The 26,504-nt window shown below is 43.3% G+C and overlaps 1 protein-coding gene across 4 annotated transcripts in view; it reads right to left on the bottom strand.

The window, feature by feature from the left end:
- RERG (RAS like estrogen regulated growth inhibitor) overlaps positions 1-26,504 on the bottom strand; it is a 94,424-nt gene that overhangs the window by 13,362 nt on the left and 54,558 nt on the right. The gene's annotated exons all lie outside the window — the stretch shown is intronic.

The following is a 26,504-nucleotide window of genomic DNA, read 5'->3' as shown; positions in this document are numbered from 1 at the left end:
CAACACCGCAGCTCTGTACAAGAGTCTCGTAGGATGGAGACATTCAAGCAGGATTTCTTCATTATTTACTGTCATGTAACATCAGGTGCCCTAGGTACAGAAAGTGCTCGAATACTGACCTTTGATTGCAGCATGTGTCTGCAGTGAGCGTAATTTGGGGAAGTAAATTCAGTCAGTCTGAGAGCCACATTGCATCGTGGGGACCCTTTCAGGGGCCGCACCCCAGTGGTGTGGTCAGGGGCAAAAGTCAGGGGTTTTTTTATACACACATACACACTTCTACTACACAAAAAAACTGCATTTTTTCAACCACGCTCCATCAATTAATGAAAAGAGAAATGGAATACAGAAAAAAAATGTCCAAAGGGAGAAGAAAAATAAAATTAGTGATATTCTCATGGGTACGATGCAGTCTTTTGTTGTATTAACTTTGCATTCAAGGGGGGGTCAAGGGGTGTCCCATTTTTTGCATTCAGCAAATCATTTCTCTGGAGGGCTGCACTCTGCAACCATCCTGGTGCTTGTCTTTCCTGAAATATGCATGTCATTTCCAGCTGAGCTTTCCTGCAAGCCCAAGAAGGTGGGGAGGTTGTCTGCTGTCTGCCTAGCCTAACAGCTGTTCAATGTTATTTATTTAAGTGAAGTCTTTTTTTAAAAAAAAAGCTTTTAAAGAAATCAGTGTAGCAATGTATTTTTTAATTCAATTAACAAGCAAGAGTTTTTTTTATTTAGCATGCTGCTTTTTCAGTTTTCTATGTTCACCCAAGCTTCAAAATGCTGAAAGATCAGCAACATTTGGATCCTTCTCTCTCTGTTCAGCATACAAGGAAGAATGATAGTTCATAGCCACACCATATGTTTAAAGCACTCTTATACCACTAACAGTCATGGTTTCCCCAAAGAATCCTGGGAACTGTAGTTTGTTCAGGATGCTGAGAGTTATGAGGCCCCTGTTTCCCTAACAGAGCTACAATTTCCAGAGTTATCTGGGCTGAGGGATTGCTAAAGTTTGGAAGAATCCTGTTATTTTCTGCAATGTATTTCCATAAAAACCAATTTGATTTACACGGTGCCATGGAGTGCACATGAAAGGTTTTATGAAACAAAGGCTAACATAACTTTTTATTAGCTATTTGCAATGGTTCATCATTATTGTTGGTTTTTTTTTAAGGCACATATTTGCTTTCTGGGTTTGGCTAGAATCAGAGGCACAACCACAAAACTCTAAAGAAAAATGTTTTTCCTTGTGGTATAAACTACCCATCCATTAGCAGGATGGGCTGCTAAATCTTGTGAGAACATCTGCTTCGCTGAATGGATCGGAAGTCTGGAGAAGTTCAGGTAAACACCCTTGACGTTATAATTTGGTGTACATCAAACCTCCCAACATGCTGTGGTTTCTGTAGCGCTCCAGCTAAACGCCATGGCAATAAGGAGATGGACAAAATGTTAAGTTTAGGATCCACATTTTGTTCTGTATTGTGACCTTTCCATTCCTCTGATCTCCAAATGGGGGCACTTGGCAAGTCCTTCTCTCTCTTCCTTAACAGTGTATATGGAAGATACATTTAAAAAGCATTTTAGAAACCAGCTGCATCTAGCTGCATGCTTGGGCCATTTCCTCTTACACTTCCTTAGTTAACAGGAATATGGATGGAGGTTATATAAACATGTGCTGGACATATGGCTTTCTGAAAATGTCCTCAAAGGCATTTTTGAAGTACAGTGGTACCTCGGGTTACAGACGCTTCAGGTTACAGATGTTTCAGGTTACAGACTCCGCTAACCCAGAAATAGTACTTCAGGTTAACTTTGCTTCAGGATGAGAACAGAAATCATGTGGTGGCAGTGGGAAGCCCCATTAGTTAAAGTGGTGCTTCAGGTTAAGAACAGTTTCAGGTTAAGAACAGACGTCCAGAACGAATTAAGTTCTTAACCCGAGGTACCACTGTAGAGGGTGCCTTCTTTCTCCTCAATCGCAAGATGTAAAATGGGACCAGGCAACTGCCTTTACAGCAGGCATCCCCAACCTTTGGCCCTCCAGATGTTTTGGACTTCAATTCCCACCATCCCTGACCACTGGTCCTGTTAGCTAGGAATCATGGGAGTTGTAGGCCAAAACATCTGGAGGGCCGCAGGTTGGGGATGCCTGACTTACAGCCAGGGCGGCCCATCTTGTTTTGCCGCCTAAGGTGAAAGGGGAATGTGCCACCTTGCTCCCCCGCTCCTTGCCCTTACCTGGGGAGCCAAAGAGGCAGTGCCCCTGTGGGTGGAAAGTGGAACCGCAGCTCTGCCAGTGGGGCAGGTGGGGTGCCAACCTTTTGGCTTCTTCCACTTGAGGTGCTTATTTAACCCCACCTCACAGGCAGGGTTACTTATAGCTAGAGATGAGAGAATATGTCAATTTTGGTTTCTCTCCGTTTCTAATCTTTTTTCTAAACTTAAGTTTAGTTTTCCGCATTTACTCAGCAGTTTGTGATTTTTTTTAAAAAGGAATTCGCATGAAAATTCACCAGTATTTTTTATGTGAATTTCTTGTAAGAGACCCATGGTGTGTGCAACTTTGTCAAATATAAACCTTTTGGCAAAGCAACTTTCCCCAAAGGCAATGCAAGTTTGTACATTATCTTCACTAATATACACACATTTTAGTATAGCACATATAGGCATTTTGGTACACAGTGCTTTGCTGGAGATCTGCACTGCAAAATTTTGGTCAAATGCATGTTTTGAAGGATGGCTGTATTTCAGCCCATGCACGTGTGAAAAAACGTGTGAAAAAAGTAACTTTGCCTTTGGTGCAAACTGAATCAAATTTCTCCCTCATTCCTATAGTAGGTATAGCCAAGACGGTGCTCTGCAGATGTTGTTGGAATCTGGCTCCCATCAGTCTCTGCTAGCATGGCAAATGGTCAGGAATGATGGGAGATTAGTCAGGGGTAGTTAGGAAGTACCCAGGAAGCCTGAGTCCCAGGTCCTTTTTGCAAGGCTCCAGATCTCCACCCGCTTCCTCCCTTCTTGAACCATCTTCAAAAATGAATCTTTGCCTGTTGTTCCACAATTTCCTAAATGTGCATACTTATTGCCTTACTACATGGGAGTCCTTTTTTGAGGCATACAAAGATAAGAAGAACCTGCTACTCCATCTAGTTCTGCTTTTTTCTTACAGCTGCCAACCAGAGGTCCATGCAAAACCCATAAGCAGAACGTGAGTCAGTCATCCATCTCCGCATCTATGATTCACTAAGGTTCGCAATCTGATGAATATCTGCTGCTGTAATTCAGACAATGGTTTATATTGCACAGTGCTTGGTCTCAAGTCTTGAGAAGCACATCCCCAGGTCTGGATGTTCTGAGATAAGAGATAAGTGCTCTGGGTTACCACAGCAACACCAGCAAGGCCCATGACTTGCTGAGTTATTCCTCCTCCCACTGGTCCAGGAATGTAGAGATGGGTATTGCTTGCATTAAGCCCTTTTGCAAATTCTGATGCTGCACTCTCTGTGGGACAGGGTCTGACTCTGAATCTGTGAGAATCAGGGGAAGACAGTGTCGGTTTTATGTGTTAGCTAGCATGGCGACCGTGTTAGTGGACCTTTCTGTACATATGTATCTTTACTTCAGAGACCCGAGGAATTGCATGTGCCCTCACAACACCTCTGTATTTTCTTTTAAATAATGGAGGGCATCTGAACCCCTCTTTTCTGTAAGGATGACATTACTGAAGCTGTGATGGGAGAGAAGTCAGAACAGGGAAGGTGACGAAAGCATCACAAAAGGAATGAATAAAGCTCTAAACAACAGTAATCATTGCTGATATATACACTCATCAATGCATTAGGTTAAATCCTGGTAAAACTTTTTTTTCTAAAATAATGCACATTGTGCCTAAATCTCCCATCTTTTGCATATGTTTACTCATGTTTATAATCAAGACATCTGTTTGTTTATCACCTAGCGTCTGGAAATCTGCTGTCTATAAAATAGCTATTTCTACGGTAAACATATTTTATTGTCACACATGCACACACAGAGCCCATTTCGCAACCCCATTAAATCACAACCCTTCAGATTAGTCCCACTGAAATAAATAAAATAAAAATCTAGAATAGATGCAACCCTGATAGGCCGACGCCAGATCGTTTTCACTAAGCAGAGTGGATGGCATTCCTAAAGGAACATGGCTTCTGGACTTTTAAGACCACCAAGGGATACAACAGGGCTTCTGGTCCAGCTTCTCCCCATCAGCTGTTGAACACCACACTCCTTAGCGATGCTTAAAGAACACAGCCAAATCCCACTTGAAATATAGGCCACAAATTTTATTACTATTTAGATATTGCCATCTGTGTACATGGTATGCTGCGGACTAACATAAGCACAGGAAAGGCTCTGCCCCCAGATGTTAATCTCCATTCAGGTCTAGTTCTCAGTGTGGTGGGAAATCTGTGTCTGGGTGATGTCAATTCAAACAGCAGGTAGGGGTGCGCAGAACAGAACGTTCCTTCCTAAAAACAATACACCAGAGCAAAGCCAGAAGTCTTCCCACTGGATATCTAGGGTGGAATTCAACTTCACACTAAGGTGATCACCCTGTCAGCACAAGCGTTTCTGCACAAGGATGATCTCCCTTCTCCTCCTCCTGTGTGGTTCTCCCAACTCTCCTAAACAGATTTGGGGAGGATGTGGGGTGTGCGGCAGAGAGTGGGGGAAAGTCCCATGATGCTAGTGGGACTCATTTTGCTGGCTTCTGTTAGTTCAATGACTTAGCTGAATGTGGCCCCTAGTTTTCTATGTGCAGGGATATTCTTTTTGGAATGAAGAAACATTAAATCATATGAGAGCCCCTCTCTGAAGCCTGGAGCAGCACACCCCAGACACAGGTTGAACACCCCAATGAAGTTAAGGCTCATGCATTCAGGGAATATGTGCTAAAGGTATTCTGAACCACTGTGGGAAGGCCATTTGTCTGCAGGAAAAGCAGATTTTCAGCTGCTTTCAAGGGGCCATGGGTGAAGTTCATAGGAATCTTTGAGTATGTTGAGTGAGAGGCATGGGTTATTTTTGTTTGGGGTGACCAGTGTGGTGCCCTCCAGATATTGCTTGACTGCAGCTTTCATAATCCATGACCATTGGCTATGAGAGCTGGGGCAGATGGAAGTTGGAATCTAGCAACCTCTGGTAGGTCCCATTATAGCAACCCCTGCCTAAATATGATGAGGTGGCCAAGGTGACTTTTGTTAAATGCCACACAGTTCGTGGCAGGGGTGTGAGGCTCTCTGCAGCCTACCAGCCACATCTCCAGATCTGGAATGTAACCTGGACAAGACACTATGTAGGACTTACTTTTAAGTAATGCCTACCACCTTTAAGATGTTTTGGACTACAACTCATGTCTGTCAGGCTTCCTCCCCCTTTGGCAGTAGATAAGCAGAACAAAGAGAAAGGAGTCTTTTACCATTTAGAAGCTTTAATGATCACAACGAGAGAAGAAAGAATCCATTTCCTAGGAATGGTGGTGCTCCCAATTAAGGGTCCCACCCACTTCCTCCCTTGTCACCCACGTCACTACTGTGTCTTGTAACTTGATCTTGCAACCACTGTGCTTTCTGTGCTGCCACCTTACCAGCTCTTCTTGACCTTGGGCTGAGCAGATGAAGACTTTCCAGAGACAGTGAATCTGTTAACTCTCCCCCCCCCCCAGTGCTTCTTCTCCACCCAGTATTTCCCAACTTCTGCCTTTTGAACTATATCCCTCTGCAAACCACTGTTCCAAATCTATACTGTCCTCCTGCTCCTGGGAAGATTCAGGATCTTGATCAGGAGCAGGGGGAGGCGGAGGCTCTCACCTTTCCTCCTCAGTGCAGCTCTTCTCAGCACGGTCCCTGACATCACCAGTCCCAGGCAGAATGGTCAACGGTCAGGGTTAATGAGAGTTGTAGTCTATCAAAAAGCATGGAAGGATGACCTAAAAAACCACCAGCCTTCCACAACTGGACCCAATGGTTGAAAGAGCAAGGTTCTCAAAGTGTGTAAGTGTGAGTGTTCATATAGCAGCCAATACAACTGCTTTCTTAAAAAATAAACTGCAAATACAACTGAAATAAAGTGCACACAATAAAGTTTCTGTAACATGTTATCCTATCACCAATATTCTCTTTATCCAACACCTCAAATTTCCTTTCTACAATCTTCATACAGAGATTTCTGATTCCAGCATCAGCTGTTGTTCCTGTTATTCTCATTCATATATATATATTCCAATTCCTATTATGCAGGATATTGTGCATCAATATTCTTTGGCATATATCTATTTATCACTCTCCCAAAGACAAAAGTTATTCCCCACTCCATCAATTTATTGTCACTAAAATGCCAGAAACCAATATATTCTCAAGCAAGTTTTAAATACTCAACTGGAACCGAACCAAATCAGAATCAAACCATCCAATCTATCAAGGGGAAAGCACCATAAAATCTATTGACCAAGGCAATAGTTAGGTGGGGTGGAGAAATCTCCATTGAATTCCCTCCCTTGTTTTGTGTGCATGTCGATGGGGTAAAGAAGTACAGTTTTCTCAGTAGATAGCTGGCTGCCATTTTGATTGCTGCCTGATGGTTTTGAAGCCAATGCAATGAGTTCTTTTTTCCCAGCGAACTGATTTTTTTTGTTTTGTTTTGTTACAACTGGTGAAGCTCAGAGCATTTCTTTCTTGACCCTGGAGAGGATCAGTGGGGCAAAATTTGAAATCTACCAGCCTTGCTCTTTTTAACCCTTTTCCTGAAGTTTCTTCCTTGAATTCTGCTTTCATCTTGCAAGGCCAGTTAAGCGAAATAATATTTTTTATCTAGGCACAATATTTTGATTAATATAGCAAAATGCTGATTGGAGGATTATGGTTTGTGCCCCCCCCCCAATAAATTTCAGTGCTGTTGAATAAAACCTACAGCTACACATAATGGATGTTGTAAAACCAACAGCTTATTGGGAGTTTTAGGATCAGGGAGAATTAATACAACATAAAGGTCTTTAAGCTCTTGACAGCCAAGAGGATTCTTCTATCCTAGGCCTGCACAACTTTATTTAATTTTATCTCTATCTCACTTCTTGATGCAAGAAGTTTCCCAAGGTAACTTGTGTTAGACAATAAATTATAATTATCCTGGGGCTGGGAACGGGCAAGTCTGAAAATTGTGGTTCCTCTCAGTCTTTCACTTTTCTGCTCTTAAGCTATATCCTCCACATTTCCACATCAGCCTTGCTTTTCTTAGAAACTAGTCCTCATGAAAATTCATTAGCATTTTAGTGCTAATTTCTCCTAGTACACATATTTTTGTATACAGTTTTGCTTACCATACACATTTCTGCAAACAATTTCGCCTTGTATAATGCATTTTTGTACTCTATTTTCACCAACAGATGCATTGTTATGCGCACTTGACTCTAAAATATTATGCATTTGTGTCCACACTACTTGACCGGAGAATTGCTCTGTGCAATGTAAACAATTGCCAGTTGCAAAGGATGGCTGTTTTGGAATCTGAAAATGCTAATTATTATTGCTGTGTTGCTTTTGAGCAACAAACCTCTAGGAAATATACAACCTTACACATGATTTGGTTCATAGTAAGGTATGCTATTTTGTCTTAGTTTATTATTTACCAAATGTTTATGGTGCAAAATAAAAAGAAAGTAGGTAGGTTCATCAATCAAGGCAATCTGGATCAAATAGCAACCCCCAGCACTAACTATGGCAGTTTCTACCCCTTCTGGTACATAACATTGCTCTGGGATCTTGCCACACAAATCAACACCTTAGATAATTGTCTCATCTTTCTCTCCTAACTGCTGTGCTGCTTTTATACTGCAAAAGAGAGAAGAGAAAAGAGGGCAACTTCATGACTTCTGCCAGCTGCCTTTGGCATACCCTTAAAGAATCCTTAAATTGTCCTCCAATTGCAGGGTGACTTAATGATTTAATTGAAGGGTGACTTGATGACTTCTGAATTGTTTGTCAATTATCTGCTCAGGCAGAAAGTGCTCTGATGTGTATTGCACCAAGGCAACAGACACTCTGTATTCTCTAGCTTCTTTTGATCCAGTCTATCACCTATAAACACACAGGGCTGAATCCCACTCAGAATCGACCCAGTTATGGTATTCAAGATGACTAATTTAGGATTATTCATTTAAATGGGTTTACTCTGAATATAATGTAGTTGGGTACAACCAACCTTAAATAAGAATTGTCATCTATGCAGCTTTGGGAATCAAAAGCTGCCTAGGCCATACCTGATCTAAAAGCCTAATCCCAAACTGGATAGATAGACCAACCTAATCCATGGTGCAGTGCAAATTTGAGCATGATATTCGAGTTTGTAACTGAAGGGAGAAATTAACATCTTCAGAAATGCAGTGGGTGGGGCTTTTCATGGACTCGGAAAATGGAGTTCAAAATGGAAAGTTGGGGTGATTTTAATCTCTTTTAGCATTTTAACTTTTGTATGCTCTAAAGTAATTCTTTCTTGATTTTACTGTTTTATATTTTGTAATTCGCTTTGAGGTTCCTTTCCCCTTACAATCAGGCAGCGTTTAAATTTTTCTGAAACGAGCAAGCAAGAAAACAGAAAGAGCAACACCTGGTGCTCCAACTGCATTCAGGGAGTGAGCTCTAGGTGATATATCATATTTGAAATTTGTGGGGATTTGTCTGCGTCAGTATAATCTGTGAAGTTACGCAAAGCCATTTACGCATTGCAAGAAGCGTCTTTTCCTGCTGAGTCTGCCTCACTCTTCTCTTCTTAGTGCTTGCTCTTTATCTCGCCAGCCTCCTAAGAAGAATTAGCAGACATACTGCAGGCAGAGGCTAAAGCCTGTGGCCACCAACCCCTTCCCCGTTAATAATATTTGCTGCTGTGTACAAACGTCTGGCCTCTGCCTTTCCTCAGCTTGACTTAGCCAGCAACGTGGGTGGGTGGCAGAGCAGGTTAACTGCCTGCCCTTTCTAAAGATCAACAACTCACTGCACACCACAGAAACCGTAAGAGTTGCGGGAGGCATGGAAGAAGAACCGGAGAGGCGGAGCAAAGGAAGCAGAGAGGTGGTCCGACTTCAGAGCTGGTTAAAAAGCACGCCACTTTGTGTACGGAGTAGGGATGGGGGAGAAACTCAGCTCTGTTCACATTTAAAGGTGACTCTGCCCAGTTTGCGCTATCTCAAACAACCCTCCTTAGAAATCCCGACTCATCCGAATTTTGCAATGCAGGTCTCCATTCAAGCAACGTGCCTTAACGATGCATATGCCGAGTTTAAGGTGTGCATCGTAACGCATATGGGAGCAAAAATGCATGCAAAAATGCAATACATTGGGGGAAATCGATTTGCATTTTCATTAGGCAAAATTGCCTAGAATGAAATGCTAGGATAATTTTGCATTAGGATGGGCGTGGATTCTCATCAGGCTTCTTTAAAAAAAAAAGAATTGCAAACTGATGTGGAAATGTGGAGAACTGATCTGCAGGAAGGAAAAATGGGAAACCAAAAGAAACCCAAACTCTCCAGATTCCCCATCCCAAAAATTGCATGCCAACAACCATTGGGCAGTTGCACGATCCATTTCATTCTACTTTTCCCCAGCATTCAGGGCTGGCGCGAGAAAATAGTCTGCCTGAGCTGCTGTCCTCACTCCTCTTCCTCTTATCCTGTCCCTGCTACCCCTCTCACATTATTACTCCCCCCCCCTAATTTTAGGCTCCATTAGCCACCAAAGCAAACCACAGTTGTGGTGCAGGTGCTTTCATGGCCACCCTACCCAGAATGCTTTGCTCTGAGGGCCCCCCCTAACTCTTGCTAGAAGCAGGGAGGGAGACAGAGCCCCTCACCCTAGGACAGTAACCCAGCAGAGGGAAGCAGCAGGTCTAGCAGGGGGCAAGACCAATGTGCCACTCTCTGTGGCTGCCACCTGAGGCAGTTGCTTCAGTTTGTCTAATGGAAGCGCCGACTTGGCCAGCGTTCCATCGCTCTGATTGCACTGCTGCTCCACCAATGCTTCTGCCTCCACCAGCAGCCATGATTCCTGCTGGGATTTGAGCAAGGGCGAAGCTCTTCCCTGCCTCTACCTGTCACGTGGCTCCAAGATGTGACTCAGTCCTGGTTGCCATTTCCCCCAGCTTACGGTTCTGCTCAAGAGCCTGCTCCACACTCTCCCTACCAGTCAAGGCTTTCTTTATATAAACAGACTGACCTTCTTCAGCATTACAGTTCCCATATTCCCCCTTTTACAAGAAAGAAACTACAGTGAAAAAGGTCTGGAAAATGCGTCAATGCTGTCAGGAAGTTCAGATACAACACAAGACCCTGAGAGAGCGGCTGTCAGTCAGAGCGGGCTGCCCTTGTGTCTGCTGGGTCAAAAGCAGACGCTCGGCTTAAAAACAAGCTCCAGGAGAAAGTCAAGGGTGCTCCTGTGCTGAAATTGCCCCTCCAATTTCTTTTATGTTTTCTTCCCTTTGTGATTCTTGTGCCTCATAGACGGGCATCTTTAGACCTTCTTTGTAATTTCAGTGTGTGCAGCACTGAGCTTACCTCACCACTGCTGGTGGACTGTTTTCACTTCTCTGATCTGAAGAACATTTCCTAATCTGAAAAAAGTCACACAGGAGGAGTTGCCTCGTGGTATCTTTGCTTGTACTTCAATTAAACTACAGCAGTGATCAATTTACAAGTGTCCAATTGACGTGCACCCGTGCGCGTTGCTCCGAACCCAGAAGTGACTTTTAAAATAGCAAAAATGAATGACTGGCAGAATCCGAGACCAGGGAGAAGAGTCGGTGGAAGAAGATTGGAAGAAATTTAAAGACTATTTACAGAAATATTGCAAAATTAATGAATGTTAGAATGATGTCAGAATGAAGTTAAGTGGTTTAAGCAGCAATGTTATAAAGGTGTATGCAAAAATGGATTGTTAACAGGTGAGAATCCAAAGTTATAATATATTATGTTAAAGGACTAAGATAAAAACAAAGAGGGAAAGAAATTGCTGAATTAACTAACTGAATTGGAATACAAAAAAGGGAGGTGTGGGGAGGTCAGGGAAACAAGGAAATGAATGTAAGGTATGGAAAAACTGATGTATTTTTTAAAGTGTTTTTTATCTTTTTTTTGTATTTTGTATTTTTTCTTTTATTTTTTCTTTTGTCTTTCTTTTTCTTCTTTTTTAATTCATGTAATTCTTTTCTTTGAAACCTTAATAAATATCATTTTTTTAAAAAATAAAATAGCAAAAATGGCCCTCAAAGAGCCCAGAAAGGGCAAAATGTGCAAAAACAGTGCCTAGCAATCCCACAAACCTTTGCAAGCGCAATCCCAGGAGCCTTGTTGAGAATTGGGAGTTTGAGAAAGGAGGTTTGAAGGGAGCAATGGTGGTGGAGTTTGGCATCTACTGCTATTTTTTAAAGGGTTTTCCAAGGGTTCCCAGAGGTTTGGAGGGTGTTTGCATGCTTTTCCTATGGTGTTTCAAATATACGTCATTTCACTGAAATGTGAGGTGCCTCGGAACGTAACTGCCGCGTAAATGGGGAGTTGCCTGTACAGATACCAGGGAGGTTGGTGACATAAGGAGAGCTCTCCTGGATCAGGCCCATCTAGTCCACTATCCTGTTTTCTCAGTGGCCCATCTATGTCCTGCTGCTTGTGTGTTTCACAAGGCATCTTGCGGTCACTGTTGGAAATAGGAAACTGAATGAAATGGAACTTTAGTCTGATCCAACAAAGGAAGTTACCCTGTTTTCAACACTGGGGCAATCAACAAACAGTGTAGAAAATATTTCAGTGCTCTTCCCTCCCTCTCCCATTCTTCCCTTCTTCTCTCTTCTGTATATTAATTTTTAAATGTCCTTTTATAATTCAGGGTATCTCTTTTCCCAGATGCTTCCTCTCCCTCTTTTTTCAAAAGAGCTGGCTACACAGGGAATTTCTCCAAGCAATCAGCAGATTTGCAGCTGTTTTGAGTTTTATGGGTTGCTGTTGTTTTTAATTAAAACACGCACGCACGCATGCACGCACACACACGCACACACACACACACCACGAAAGCCCACATGCAAAGGCAAATTTTGAATCCATTGCCATATTTTTTCTCTTTCTGAAGCCAGAAGAAAAAGCATACTTGTTTTTCATGTGGCCTATAAAAGGTTCTGTTTCCTTGCCTATCCCATCCTGCTCTTCTGTAATTTGCAGGATGAGATCAGGAAGTGATGAATTACTAGACTAAGGATGCAGTGCTATGCACATTTTACCTGGGATTAAGTTCCGATGAACTCAGTGGGAGATAATTCTGAGCAAATACACAGAAGATTGCTCTGTAAATGATGCTATTAGATTCTGAGAATTCTGAGAAGCAGCTTTGCTCTTAGAACATTAAAAGTATGTCTCTGTTTTAGGGGTGGATGGCTCTGTCTATTTAGGAAGTTGCTGTATACTGAATCAAGCCATTGGTCCATATGGTATTGCCTCATTGGCTGATACTGGCCTTTCGGACAGGGGTCTTTTCCACTTCCACCCAGAAATTTCAGGGACTGCACCTTCTACATGCAAAGCAGTTTCTCTACCACTGAGCTACACCCATTTGTGAGTTTGCAATGTTCCATTCATGTTCATTCGCTCCTGTTTCCACTACAGTTTGTGAATTTTCTTTTCTATGTGTGGAACTTTGCATTCACAAAATGCACATTTTGGAACCCCATTCTCCTTGGTATTCAATTGCACTCTTTCACAGTTACTGGGGTGAGACTTGAAATAAATGTATCATAGGCCAGCACAGCATGCTATTTTTGTTTGCAAAATTAATCACTTCTATTTTTGTCTGACAAATACTGGACTGGGTATGCTGTAGTTTAGTATACAAATTTGCCGAAGTTCAGAGCGCACCCCCCCTTTTGCTTGCCACGTTCTTTTCTTGTCCTATGTAACTGTCAAAAGCATAACTGTGCATAATATTCAAGATGAAGTAAAACCAGGCGATAGAATGCAGCAAGCGGAGAAAGGAGGAGGTTCAAGAGTGCCAAAGGTTCTTACACACGGGAGGGGTGGGAACTCAGTTGGTCCAACATGGATAGATCACTCAAGCATGCAAGAGTTGACCTACATTGCCTGAAATCGTGTGTGATGTAGTGCAGGCCTCCTGAGACTGTACCACTGTGGAATGCAGGTGGGGAACGGCATATTTGAATGCTCTCGCATTTGCACACCAAAGAACAGGTTTAGAATGATCTACTGCTGTTTATATATAATGGAGAGGTGCATTTAACTATGAAATCCCTGACCTGCTGCCTGTAGTGGCTCATCTGCACAGGACTGTTCCACACGTTGTTTCCAAAAGTGAAGCTTTGGCTCCAGTTCCTGCTGACCACAAAATTCTGTTGTTGTTTTTAACAATTAACCTAAGCCAGCAACAAGCAGGAAGCCCTTCAAGTTGTGTCAGGACCTGTGGCCCTCCAGATGTTATGGGATTCCAACTCCCATCATCTCTGGTCATTGGGCATGTTTGTTTGTTTGTTTACAGTGTTGATATACTGCTTCCCCCAAAGATGTCCCGCAAGGCAACGGAAGAAGAAAAGGCTAAGGATTAAGCCCTACTCAAATCCAGAGTGGAGTCCCTAAGATGGTTGGATGGCGCCTTCTGGCAACTCCTGCAGCCAAGCTGGTGCCAAACGCCTTTCTCTACTTCCCTTTGGGCCACATCAGCAAGGCAGAGAGGGGGGTCTTGTTGTCTGGGCACCTCAGGACCTGCATACACACTGCACAGGCTTGCGCCTCAGGGAGGTCACTTCAGCCCTTCTAACACAGCAAAAACAACCCAGGAGGCAACAGTTTTGAGTTACTGGCCTCTGTAGCCACAGCAGGTGCTGTGATTCTCCAGCAGTTTGACCATAGCTGTCAACTTTCAGATTTGAAAATAAGGGATCAGCAGCCTCGAAAATAAGGGATCAGCAGCCTCACCTGTCCCGGGGACAGTCTACAGGATATTTAACAATCTGGGATAGCAGCGGGAAACTGTGCTGGAATAAGGGAATTTCCCGCAAAAAAGGGGAAGGTTGACAGCTATACAGTTTGACTTCACTCCCAGAGGCGCACTTCCATTGTCTCTCAAGAAAGACAGGTGCCAACAACAATACTGCTTTTCAGGCTGACCTCACAAAGCGGTTTACATGCATTATTTTAAAAATAAGCATCAAATTAGAAGGAAAAGGTTACAAAGGAATTGAAAGGGCAACTTGTTCCTTTAGAAAAAGCTGCTACTGTTTCTCCTCCTCTCAGGGCAAGATGGTCCTTCAGTTCCCCCTGAGGTGGCAGCTGAGGGGAGGGGAGGGCAGCTATCCCTATGCTGGAGCTGCAGTCTCACAACATCTGGAGGGCCAGAACTTCCCCCATTCCTGTTTTATGAAGCAGATTTATCACCTGAATTCCCACTCCCCGCAAGAGAGTGCCTCAAGTGAGATCGATGGGTTACCAGGGAATGGTGGTTTGAAGGCTACAGGTACACAACTATCTGAAATGGAAGCAGCTGCTCTGTGACTTGTTCTCACAGCCAAAGCTGGATTGCTGAACATTTATTCTGCAAGACAACCAAACATTTTCATATTTGGTGGTGGAGTTTGCTTCTTTATTTCCTACCCACAGAGCGATGCTTGTCAGTCATGCATCACCCTAGCCTGCCCGCAAGCAGTCATTCTTCTCCAATCTGTACGGCTTAAGAGTGATGCCGAATGAATGAGTCACACGTTTATTCACAAGATAACACACAGGAGAGAGTTGCACATAGCAACCGGCGTGCTTATTTTCTGTGGATTTTGTGCACCACAGCAGTGTTGACTGAGAACACTGTTCCCTGCAGAAAAGTGTGTTTTTAGTGAGAGGGGGCTGGTGAGAGGGAGTTCATAAAATGTGGATGACTTTGACAATAATATTTCTGAAGAGGAACTTGGAGTGAGGGAAACCTCAGAGACAGGCTAGACACACAGCTAGTCTGTACAATAGATTTAGTTGAGGCATTCAAGGACCTTTCTCTGTCAAATTAATTGCATCTGGCATAGAAAGCTACAAATTTTAACTTTAGCTGTCAGGGATGACCTAAATGCAGACAAGCTAGGAACAATGATATCAGGTCAAACTATTTGCCCATTAACTGTAAACTCTGGCTGGCAGTAGATTTCCAAAGTCCCACCCCTCCCTTTTGGGGGGCTAGGGACTGATCATGGGACCTTTAAATGTTCAATGCCACACTAATCTATGCAAAACTCTCTGCAAACAGAATAGAAAACACAGGCGTTAACAACAGATTTCAGTGTGAGATTCAACCCTGAATAAATTCTCTTCCTGTTCCCCGCAGGAGTACTTGGCTCTGATGTGTGTGTTGAATTTGACTCTGGTTAAGGGATAAATTTGGAAGTTTCCAAACAGTGGAGCAAAATGATAGGTTACTGTTGCTGGTAATATTTATAACCTGTTAATAATTCTTCTTCACCAGTGACTCATCCGTCTCGCCTGACCTCGTTTGGATTAGGCAGCCAGCCAGATTGAGGGGAGCAAGAAATGGAAAGGAAGAAAAAGTGGCCATCACAACCTCCCTTTATACAAACTAAGGACAAGTCCTCCAGAGCTTGTTTCCCATTCTGGCCTTCAGAGGTTTAAAATATTTAAAGCTCCTCATAAAAGTATGATAATGGGACTAGAAGTCACACACAGAGAGAGTGTATAAAACAGAATGAACTAAAGGAACGAAATGGAATCCAAATGAAAGCCGGCTGGTTTTATAGAAATGAGATCAGTTGATTGCTTCTTCCCAGAGCCTGGACAGATGTCCAATCTATGGGGAAGGGATAGAGCCATTTCACATAGGGAGATGTTGTAGTCCAGTAGCCAGAATGTTGAACTTGAAGGCTTAGGAACAAAACACAACGTAGCCATGAAATTCTCAACGGAAGCCGCGAGCCAGTCATTCTCAGCCTTGTCTTCCTCATAGGGTTGTTGGGAGGATAGACTGGGATTAAGCCAGTCTATCCTCACTGCCCCCTGCCCCATTTACTGGCCAAAAATACATGAGAGAGAGAGAGAGAGAGAGAGAGAGAGAGAGAGAGAGAGAGAATGCTGAAAATGGTCCTGGCTATTTTACAGGGAAAAGAAAGATCATAATTTCACAGCCAGCTTTAACATGGACAGAACATGAATGAACTAACATAATACTATCTTCGTTCTATTTAGAAAATTTAGACCCTGCCTTTTGTTGTAGTGGTTGGTCAACAAGAACTCCCATTGCTACTGGTCTCCAAACTGCTATGGTACAGTTATAATTCTTATCGATTGCTTTATTAAAATGCATTTCTAATTGAGTTGGTTCATATGTTTGAAACAACCCTGGGATGACTTATGTGATGAAAGATGGTTGATAAAACTGATGGATGAATACATAAATAGGAAAAACAAGGATTGGAATAGAATAAAATCACATATAACAGACGCTGAATAAATGAAATTTATTCCCAGGTGAGAGCTCGGAGGGATTGCTCTTTTGTGTGTGGAATAAGGGTTAAGACATAATTAGGGTAGAGGCTCTTGCATTTATTTCTTATTTTTCTATGTCTTTATTTTCTTCTTTTGCTTATTTTTGCTTCTTCCCTATTCATCTTCTTTAGATTAGTTTGGCTTTTATTGCATTTTAGGTTGAAAACTCTTAATAAGATTGATTTAAAAAGAATAAATGAAAACTAGTTTTCTATTTATAGGGTTTTCATGTATATTCTTAATTCTTAATCAATATACGTACTTATATTGACACACCTTGCAGTTCTGCTTTGATGATAAAATATATTAAATATGTACGGTACTATTACATTTCTTCCGAAATAAGCTGTTATTTGTTCAGTCAATAAACAAAGGCAAAATGTGGCTTCTTCTTTTTGTTTCAGCGCAAGGTCGCTGCAAATTCTGCTGGTGGCTGAAAGCAGCACTGAAGCAAAAACAATTGCCTTTTTGAATTGTAATCGCATATCTGTGGCCCGTGTGTGGTCTTTATTCTATGCACAAAGTACAGTCTGGTTTTCCACAGTCAAGGGCACCGACTGTGACGAGATACTCCTGGAATGGAAACCTGCTTCAACTTGCCATTGAGCAATCTCTTTTGCCAGTGAATGCCTTGCTCACCCTCAGTCCCTCTGAAAGCTGCTGTGGTTTATTTATACAGGGCATTTATTTATTAGATTTATATATCGCTCATCACCATAAGATCTCAGGGCAGTTCACAGAATAAAATACAGGATAAAAGCATGAAAATAAATAAAACAAAACCGCAAAACAGACCGCAAAAACCTTCCCACAGACACAATTAAAAGGCTGTAGAATATAAATCAGCCAAAGGCCTGGTTGAAGAGCCTAAAAATATATAATGAAGGCACCAGGTGGACTTCCTTAGGAAGAACATTCCACAAGCAGGGAGACACTACAGAAAAGGTCTGTTCTTGGGTTGCCACTCTCTGGACCTCATGTGGAGGTGGCACATGAATGAAGAAGAGCCTCAGAAGATGATCTCAGGGTCCAGGATGGTTTACCTTCTGCCCACCAGTGCTCCACGGCTGGGGGAGGAAGAAAATTCTCCCCCCCCCCACAAATGTTCTCTAATGAGGTTCAAAACTGTCAACCCAATTCTAAACTCAGAAGGAGCTTGCTTATCACCAGAGATAGCACTGAGCTAGGTGGCTTGATGGCATGACTCAGTAGAAGGCAATTTCTAGAGATGCTAATGGTTCCATTTCAGACTTCCGACTTCCTTTGGCTTACTGCTCCCCCTGTGAAGCACTTTGTGGATCTGTTATACCTCCCGGAGTTAAGAGAAATCATGATTTATTTTACAGAGCCTGAGTCACCATCTCTCAGGCGTGTTCAAAAAAGCCATTAATAGTCCGACTACCATTGAATGCTTCCACTCACCACCTACTTAAGGGGTCTGTGACTCAAATATTGTCTTGAATTTCTTTATACACCTTGCACAGAAATGTTCATAGATGTGTAATATTTGGAGCAGAATCCCTGGCCTTTAGTCTCGGCATATTTGAGCTTAGGAATGTGTTCCTCCACCCACTTGCATTCTCCCTTCTTCTTTAAAACACACTTGCTTTTATTTCTGTGGCAAAGTTGTTGGAGGTGAAAATATTAACCAATTTATTGACCCGAAAGTTGCATTCACTAGCCACAGTGACAAACAAGCCTGTAGATTTCCCCCCTATATCTAAATGGTCCAGATATTTACTTCATTTTAAAACAAACAAACAAACAAACAAACAAACAGAGGTAGTTCTAAAAACCTGCAACTATTCTGGCAAGCTGTACAAAGCACCCAATCTGGCCATATATAATGAATGCACAGCATGGGAAAAGCATAGCATCTGCCTTGCACACAAAAGGTCCCAAATGTAACCCTTGGTATGTTCATTTTTCACCTCTCCATTTTGATTCTCTGGCCCCATATCTGTACAAACTTATTATCCCAAAATACAGATGTGCTTTTACACTTGCAAGACTGGATGTTTTGCCATCTGCGGTACTGGAGGGTCGATTCCAAAAGATCCCGACTGAGAAACGTCTTTGCCCCTGTGGAGATGGTAGCACCAAAACAGTGGCACACGTCCTCCCGTCTTGTATTCTCTACAAAGACCTGAGGAACGAGATCATCACCCCACTTGTACTAACCATCCCAGGGCACTCAACCACTGCCACAATGGCCTTTCTTCTATCAGATCAAAATGAGCAGATAACAGCAAAGGTTACTAGGCTCATAGCAGGGGCAATCAGAATAAGGGCCACTAACTGACGGCTGATTCAGGACTTTAAAGTGTGCTCTTATATCAAATTCCCTTTTATGCATATACTGTAATGTTTTACTGTTGCTATGGCCATTAGTTAATGCGAATAAAGTTTTATCCATCTTAACCCCCGGAATCCCCAGGTATGGCTGAGATACAATTCTGCCTGAAATCCTGGGAAGCTGTTGCCAAGTCAGCTGCTGACCTACAGGGACCGAGGACCTGACTTTGCATAAGAGCTTTGCATATGTTCCTGTGCTAGATCTTTTCTTTTTTTGCCTTCCCCATTTCACAATGGAGCAGAGACTGGAGATGTTAGATTAACAGTTGTCGCTTAGTCATTTGCCCCTCCTCCCCATTTCTTCTTCTTTTTTTTTTTTAAGAGAGGTGGCAGGCTAAAAATAGGTCACAAGAACATAAGAAGAGCCTACTGGATCAGGCCAATTAGTTTCTGGGCCCAAGTCAAAGTGTTGGTTTGGACCAATAAAGCCTTACATGGCTTAGGACCACAATACCTCTAGGTGCTGGTTTTGACCTTTAAAGCCCTATGTGGCCTAGGACCCACGTACCTACGGGACCGCCTCTCCTGGTATGACCCGCGGAGGACCTTAAGGTCCACAAATGACAACACGTTGGAGGCCCCAAGTCGCAAGGTGGTTAGATTGGTCGCAACTAGGGCCAGGGCCTTTTCAGTACTGGCCCCAACTTGGTGCAACGCTCTGTCACAAGAGACTAGGGCCCTGAGGGACTTGACATCTTTCCGCAGGGCCTGCAAGACAGAGCTGTTCCACCTGGCCTTTGGTTTGGACTCAGTCTGACCCTTGTTTCCCTCCCCTTTTGATCTATGGGCTACTATTAAAATGAGGCTGCATTTTAAATTGTATTTTAACCTGTGTTTTAAATTGTTGTTGTTTTTCTCCCTCTCCCCCCATTATGTTTTTATTGTAATTTTACTGGTGTTAGCCACCCTGAGCCTGGCTCTGGCTCAGGGAGGGTGGGGTATAAATAAAAATGTCTTATTGTTATTATTATTATTATTAGGACTGCCTCTCCCCATATGAACCAACCCGGACCCTGGGATCACCCTCTAACATCTTTCTTCGTGTGCCTTCTCCACAAGAGTTCCGGAGGGCGGCAACATGAGCAGGCCTTTTCTGTGGTGGCTCCCTTCTTGTAGAATGCTTTCCCCAGGACGCTCACCTGGTGCCTTCATTATACATCTTGAGGTGAAAGCGTTCCTCTTCAACCAGGCCTCAGGCTGATCAACACTCTAGGTCCTTTTAAATGTTGATGGGCAGGTACAGTGGTGCCCCGCAAGTCGAATGCCTCGCAAGACGGAAAACTCGCTAGACGAATCTCCTATGGGCTTGCTTCGCAAGACGAAAATGTCTTGCGAGTTCCTGCGGGTTTTTTTTCCTTCCCCCCTTTTTCTAAGCCACTAAGCCGCTTATCAGCTGATCCGATCAGCAGATAAGCCGCTAAAAGCCACTAAAAGCCGCTAATAGCGCTAATCCGTCAATGGGCTTGCTTCGCAAGATGAAAAAACCGCTAGACGAAGAGAATCACAGAACGGATTCTTTTCGTCTTGCGAGGCACCACTGTATATTTCATTTCATTCTTATTATATATTATGTATTTTTAATTTGCATTTTTTTTATGCTGTGAACTGCCCTGAGATCTTTGGATGAAGGCAGTATACAAATTTAATATATAGTAAAATTAAATAAATAAAACGACCCCCCCAAACCCAGCAACCTGTTCTCACAGGGGGAGAACCCACAGGGGGAACCCAATAAGCAATAATGGAGGCAAAGCATATCCATTGGGGTGAGAAGCCTTATCCTCCATGACATCTTTTTTTAACCCAAGAGGCTTTAGCCACAGTGCACTTCTCCAGACACAGCAGGGCAGAGAAGGGAGCGCACATGCACAAAATCTAAATGAAACCTCTACCCAAATTAAGAATTCTGCTTGTAGGCTGCATAGCCTTGTCCAGCATCCTCCAAAGATGTACTTGGTGCACAGCGTAAACTGAAGACCCACATGTGATTATTACGCTGTGTAAACCCTGCCTGTCAACATGCTCAGCAGAAATGCCAATATGAAGTTGCTAAAGTTCATTTACATAATCACCTTACCGCACACCATATAGATATTTACAAAAACTGCCTGTGAGAAATAAAGCAGAGCAATTATCTGCTGGCGCCATGCACGAATGCAAATCTTTCTTTTTACTAAATCAAATTATCTGAAACACTTTGTTCTGAACAGCGCGCTATTTAGCAGCTAGTGTTGCCTAGACTGTCGGGATCTGTACGTTTGCTGTTCCTCTGTTCCTGAAAGCAACGTTTTTCTCCTGGGCCTTGAATCTCAGGAACAGCTAGCTGCCAGCCCAATCATTTTTGCCTAGAAAATATTTGCCATGTTTCTGCAGTCACGCTATGCCCCTGCCAGACGAAGTAAATTACTTCTTTCTTTTAAGCACATCCCTGACTATCTGCAAGGTGCCTATTCTCAACACACATCGGAACCAGTCAGAATGGGAAAAGGGAGTAGAGGAAGGAGGAATGTGGAGGTTTCAAGGCAAAAGATGTCTCATACTCCCACTTCCATCACTCCAAGGAATTGTGGCTGGTGAGAGAGACTGGAAGATTGATGCAACTCAACACATAGCAAGTAGCATTCATATAGGAAGTAAATGCAAATGGAAAGCACACTCAAAGGCGAGTTGTCATTATTGAGGCCCCTTCTATGTTTGCATGTAGTAGTGGATACTGAATGGATTTCTGAGTGCTGGATATGCAACAGAATCAACTCTGGGTTTTGAGGGTAGGGCCTTAGGGCTAGCTGACCACAAGATCCCCCCAGTGGTACCATGAGCCACAATTTAAAATACAATATTAAAACCAGTTTTGAAAACTTATGGTTACAAGAAATGACATCACAAAGTAAACAGTGGGTCCTGGAAACATATTAATAGGTTGGTAATCAGATCACTTGCCTGCCTGCCTTGGGCACATGCCAAGCTGAGCTCCTGGCTTGTACACCTGACCTGTACTTGCTACTGCAGGTGCCAGGGACTGGTTTGACGCAGAGGAATGGTGGGAGGAACCACTGAGGGAAGAAGACTCAGAGCCTGAGGATTGGTGGTGGGATGATGATGAGTGAGAAGAGGGGCTTAGTGAGCTAGGAGATTCAGTGGCACAGGGAAGTCCAGAATCAGAGGCAAAAGCTGAAGCAGGAGAGTGGGATTAGGGAGGCCAAGAGGCAGAGATGAGTCAGGCTGGTGAAGAGTCACAGATGTCTCCTCCTGCTGCTGTGACAAGCTCCCTCCCCACCCTTGTCTCCCAGAACCAAAAGAGGCATGAAAAGGGTGGAGGAGAGGTTGACTTCACAAAGGTGCAGTCTCTGGTTGCTGAGAGGAGGAAACTTAGACAGCAGTGAGGAAGTGGGAACTTCCCTTCTCGACAACTGATCCATGGGGCATGAGCTGCTGTGCTCATTTGACCTGACACTCTGCCAAGTCTGTGCAGATCATGTTCTTGCTAAGAAAGAGTTAACTCCAACTTGCATGGTGTGATTTACTGCTGGCTCACTCCTGACAGCAGGCTTCTGAATCATGCCAGCTCCACCACTGAGTTTATGCTTACCATGTGGGTCTGGTCATTCCTTCTTAATCATCACCACTCAACTGAGTCATATCAGCTGTGGTGACAGTGATATCCTGGTATGATAATAATAATAATAATAATAATAATAATAATAATTTATTTTTATACCCTGCTCATCTGGCTGGGTTTCCCCGGCCACTTTGGGCGGCTTCCAACAGAATATTAAAATACAGTAACCTATTAGTGATATATGGAAGTGAGAGCTGGACCATCAAGAAGGCTGATTGCCAAAGAATTGATGCTTTTGAATTATGGTACTGGAGGAGACTCTTGAGAGGCCCATGGACTGCAAGAACATCAAACCTATCCATTCTGAAGAAATCAGCCCTGAGTGCTCACTGGAAGGACAGATCCTGAAGCTGAGGCGCCAATACTTTGGCCACCTCATGAGAAGAGAAGACTCCATGGAAAAGACCCTGATGTTGGGAAAGATGGAGGGCACAAGGAGAAGGGGACGACAAGATGGTTGGACAGTGTTCTCGAAGCTACCAGCATGAGTTTGACTAAACTGTGGGGGGCAGTGGAAGACAGGAGTGCCTGGCGTGCTCTGGTCCATGGGGTCACAAAGAGTCGGACACGACTAAACGACTAAACAACAAACCTATTAAACATTAAAAGCTTCCCTAAACAGAGCTGCCTTCAGATGTCTTCTAAAAGTCTGGTAGTTGTTTTTCTCTTTGACATCTGGTGGGAGGGTGTTCCACAGGGCGGGTGCCACTACTGAGAAGGCCCTCTGCCTGGCTCCCTGTAACTTGGCTTCTCACAGCGAGGGAACTGCCAGAAGGCCCTCAGAGCTGGACCTCAGTGTCGGGGAAAACGATAGGGTAGTAGTGGGCATGGGTCCTTCTGGCACAATGGCCTTTCCCTGAGTATGTTGTGTGCTGGCACCATGCATGACACACAGTCCCACTGAGACCTCATCTCTCTTGCCTTTCCTCGCTTGCTGAGTGGGACTTAGGAACCGAACAGAAGATGTGTCTGGAAGAGGTGTCTGGAACTTTGAAACTGTCTTTGTTTCTCTCTTGCCTCAGCTTATTCAAAAACACATCTAGCTCGAGGTTGTGTCATGTGAGGTAGCTGTTTGGCATCAAGCTGCTCTTAAGATCTCCTTTTTTAAAAAAAAGACTGAAGGGAAACATTCCATTCATTTCCAAATCTCAGGGCTGGACACAGAGCAATTTGTCTCAGCAAAAGAGCTGCTCAATCAGAGTTAAGTACAGACTAGAGCGGACATTTTATTTATGGGGGAACGTCACACTGCATTAGCCAAGACGATTTGGTCACCACTCATGAAGACAAAGTGCAATGTTTTGATTACGTTTGGAAATCTGCTCATGCAGGGGAAAGTCAGAGTTCCAACGTCCTGGCTGTTTTTAGCAGCAGGGATTTTGAAAATGGCAATCAGAAGGGATTTAGCAAAGGGTTCACTGTCTCATAGCAATCATTGGAAAAGATTGCACAATGTAGTTGACCATGTACATCTGCCACCAAGTGCAGGTTTAAGATTTTGTCCAGCACCTTCAAATGGTACTTTGGGGATGTGACAGAAAACTGAACTTTCCACTCCGTTCCACAATACCTTTCTGGGAGAAAACATGCCTTTGGGGGCATCTGAAGAGCATGCCGAGAAAGCTGGACATTGAATCCAGGATTTACAATTAACAATAAACCTATTAACATCAGCAAGAATCTGTATTACTTCTTGCTGAAAATGGTACATTTTTGGAAGGGTACATGTTTATTCATATATTTATTCAAAGTACTTTTTAATCAGAAGATTCCAGGATAGTGTACAAAACAGTGAAAGCAATTCATGCAGTGTGTACACCACCATGCTGTGAAACAAGCATACACAGAGCAAACACAAAAGTAAAGCACAGGATAAAGACACAAAAGTAAAGAACAAAAACAGCACCGGTAAAAATTCTGTCCAAAATGCCCTGACATTTAGGAAAGGCTTAACCTGACACCAGAAAGATTGTAATGGACATGGTAACATGGTAACATGCAGTTGTTATCATGGCTATTGCAATTAAAAAAAAAGTTGTTATGAAGAGTGTCTTGCCCAATTCTTTACAAACCTTTGCTACAAACTTTGCAAATTTGCTACGCTGGCTGGAGCTGATGTGAGCTGGAGTCCCAAACATCTGGCGGGTACCAGATTGTCTAAAGCTGTTTTACTAGATCTGCCCCCAGGAAACCCCATATTCAACTGCAGGACTGGACTGACCATCGCTAACCTTCTATAACTCCTGCAGATATTGCTGGTAGGCTCCATAGGATAGGTGAAGTCAACATGGTGCTCTCTAGATGTAATGGCACCATCCCTGGTCACTGGCCATGCCAGCTGCGGCTTCCAGGAACAAATAGTCTAACAGCATTTGAAGGCCACCCCACTGGCTAATCTCCCTATAGGAGATGGAAGATAATGTATTACACTTGTCCCTAGTCCACTATGCTGTTAGCATCAGTAGCAATTATGGAAGTTTTTAAATTTGCCACCATTATGGTGAGCGATTAGGAACATGCTCCTTTACAACATGGAAATTCTCTTCTCACCATCATCAGCAAAACGGCAAAGATGAATGACTGCTGTTAGCGATATTGACTTATGGAATCCTACCAACTTAGCTCCGTGAGATCCCTATGAAGCAGGTGAAGGGAGTGTTCACATTACTCAGAACGAATAGAAAGGCTGTGTTTAATGGGGTACAAAATGTCCTGATTCAAGGACAGCTAGAGTGCTGTCTTTCTCATTTGCTTTGCCACAACTAATGAAAGAGAGAATGGAAAACACAGCCATAAAGACTACAAAATGTCCTCCCTAAAAGAAGGGAGGAATTTCCACTCCCACCGCCTTCCCAAGATTATACTGACACTTGGGTTTGTTTTTCTAAACCATTTGGCCTGAAATGGATGCATCCTTTGACCTATTGCAAAACTAGTGTGGTGAAGTGGTCAGAGTGTTAGATTCAACTGTGGAAGGCCTGGGTTTGAATGTATTTATTTTTATTTCTTTACCATTACATTCCTTTCTTCTGTCATAGAACACACGGCAGCACATGCGATTTTCAGACAGTCTACCAACCAGGCCACAACTAGGCCCAAGACCTGCGTAGCTTCAGCAAGGAAGTAGCTTTCAAGTCATACTTTGGTCTTGATTCCCTGGCCATTGTTCCTCAGCTGAACTAACATAGCAGAAATGATGAAAGGGTGATCCAGACTGGGAGGTACCAAAGAATGGAATACAGTGCACTGTCAAATCTAGTTTTCCCCTCCCAAAGTGGCCAAACACACACACTCTCCACCCCCTATCCTTTGCAGCTTACTAAAGCTACGTGGTGAGGTTTAGAATAATAGAATAGTCAAGTTGGAAGGGCTCAGGAGGGTCATCTAGTCCAATCCCCCTGAAATGCAGGAATCTTTTGCCCAATGTGGGGTGCAAACCCATGACCCTGAGATTAAGAGTCTCATGCGCTGCCAACTGAGCTATCCCAGTCAGAAGGTAAGTGGGTATGGTGAGGATATCTCTGTGTGAGCAAGAGTCCACCTTGAAGGAGGTGGTGATGTGTGACTTCTGCAAAAGCAGCAACACCCCAGACCCAATGGTGTGAGTGTGCATGCGCTTTAAAGATTTTATTGAAGCAGAGCACAGACATTAATAGGAAAATAATAATAATAGCAATACAAAAAAAGCAATCCTGGAGAGACATAATAATAAATCGGTAATGTGCTTGAGATCATTAGGAAAGGCAAATCTCACATTGTGGAGAGCGAGCCCTGTGTATATTCATTTGTTGTTTATAAGATAAAATCCGAGTAAATAGGGTAGAATTTTTCAGGATCCTCTTGGAGTCATTTCAGTCTGGATGCTGATGGGGCTTTGGGACAGAAACAGCCTCAGTCTAAAGCCCTGAATGACACTGTAGCAGGCAATATGCCTCTGAATGCCTGGGAAATGCAAGGTGGAGAGTGCTGTTG

Source organism: Podarcis liolepis, assembly GCF_965112155.1.
Source record: "Podarcis liolepis genome assembly, chromosome: 10".
In the NCBI taxonomy this organism is placed as follows: domain Eukaryota; kingdom Metazoa; phylum Chordata; class Lepidosauria; order Squamata; family Lacertidae; genus Podarcis; species Podarcis liolepis.
The sequence above is the reverse complement of the archived record's forward strand: the minus strand, read 5'-3'. Positions and strand labels throughout refer to the sequence as shown.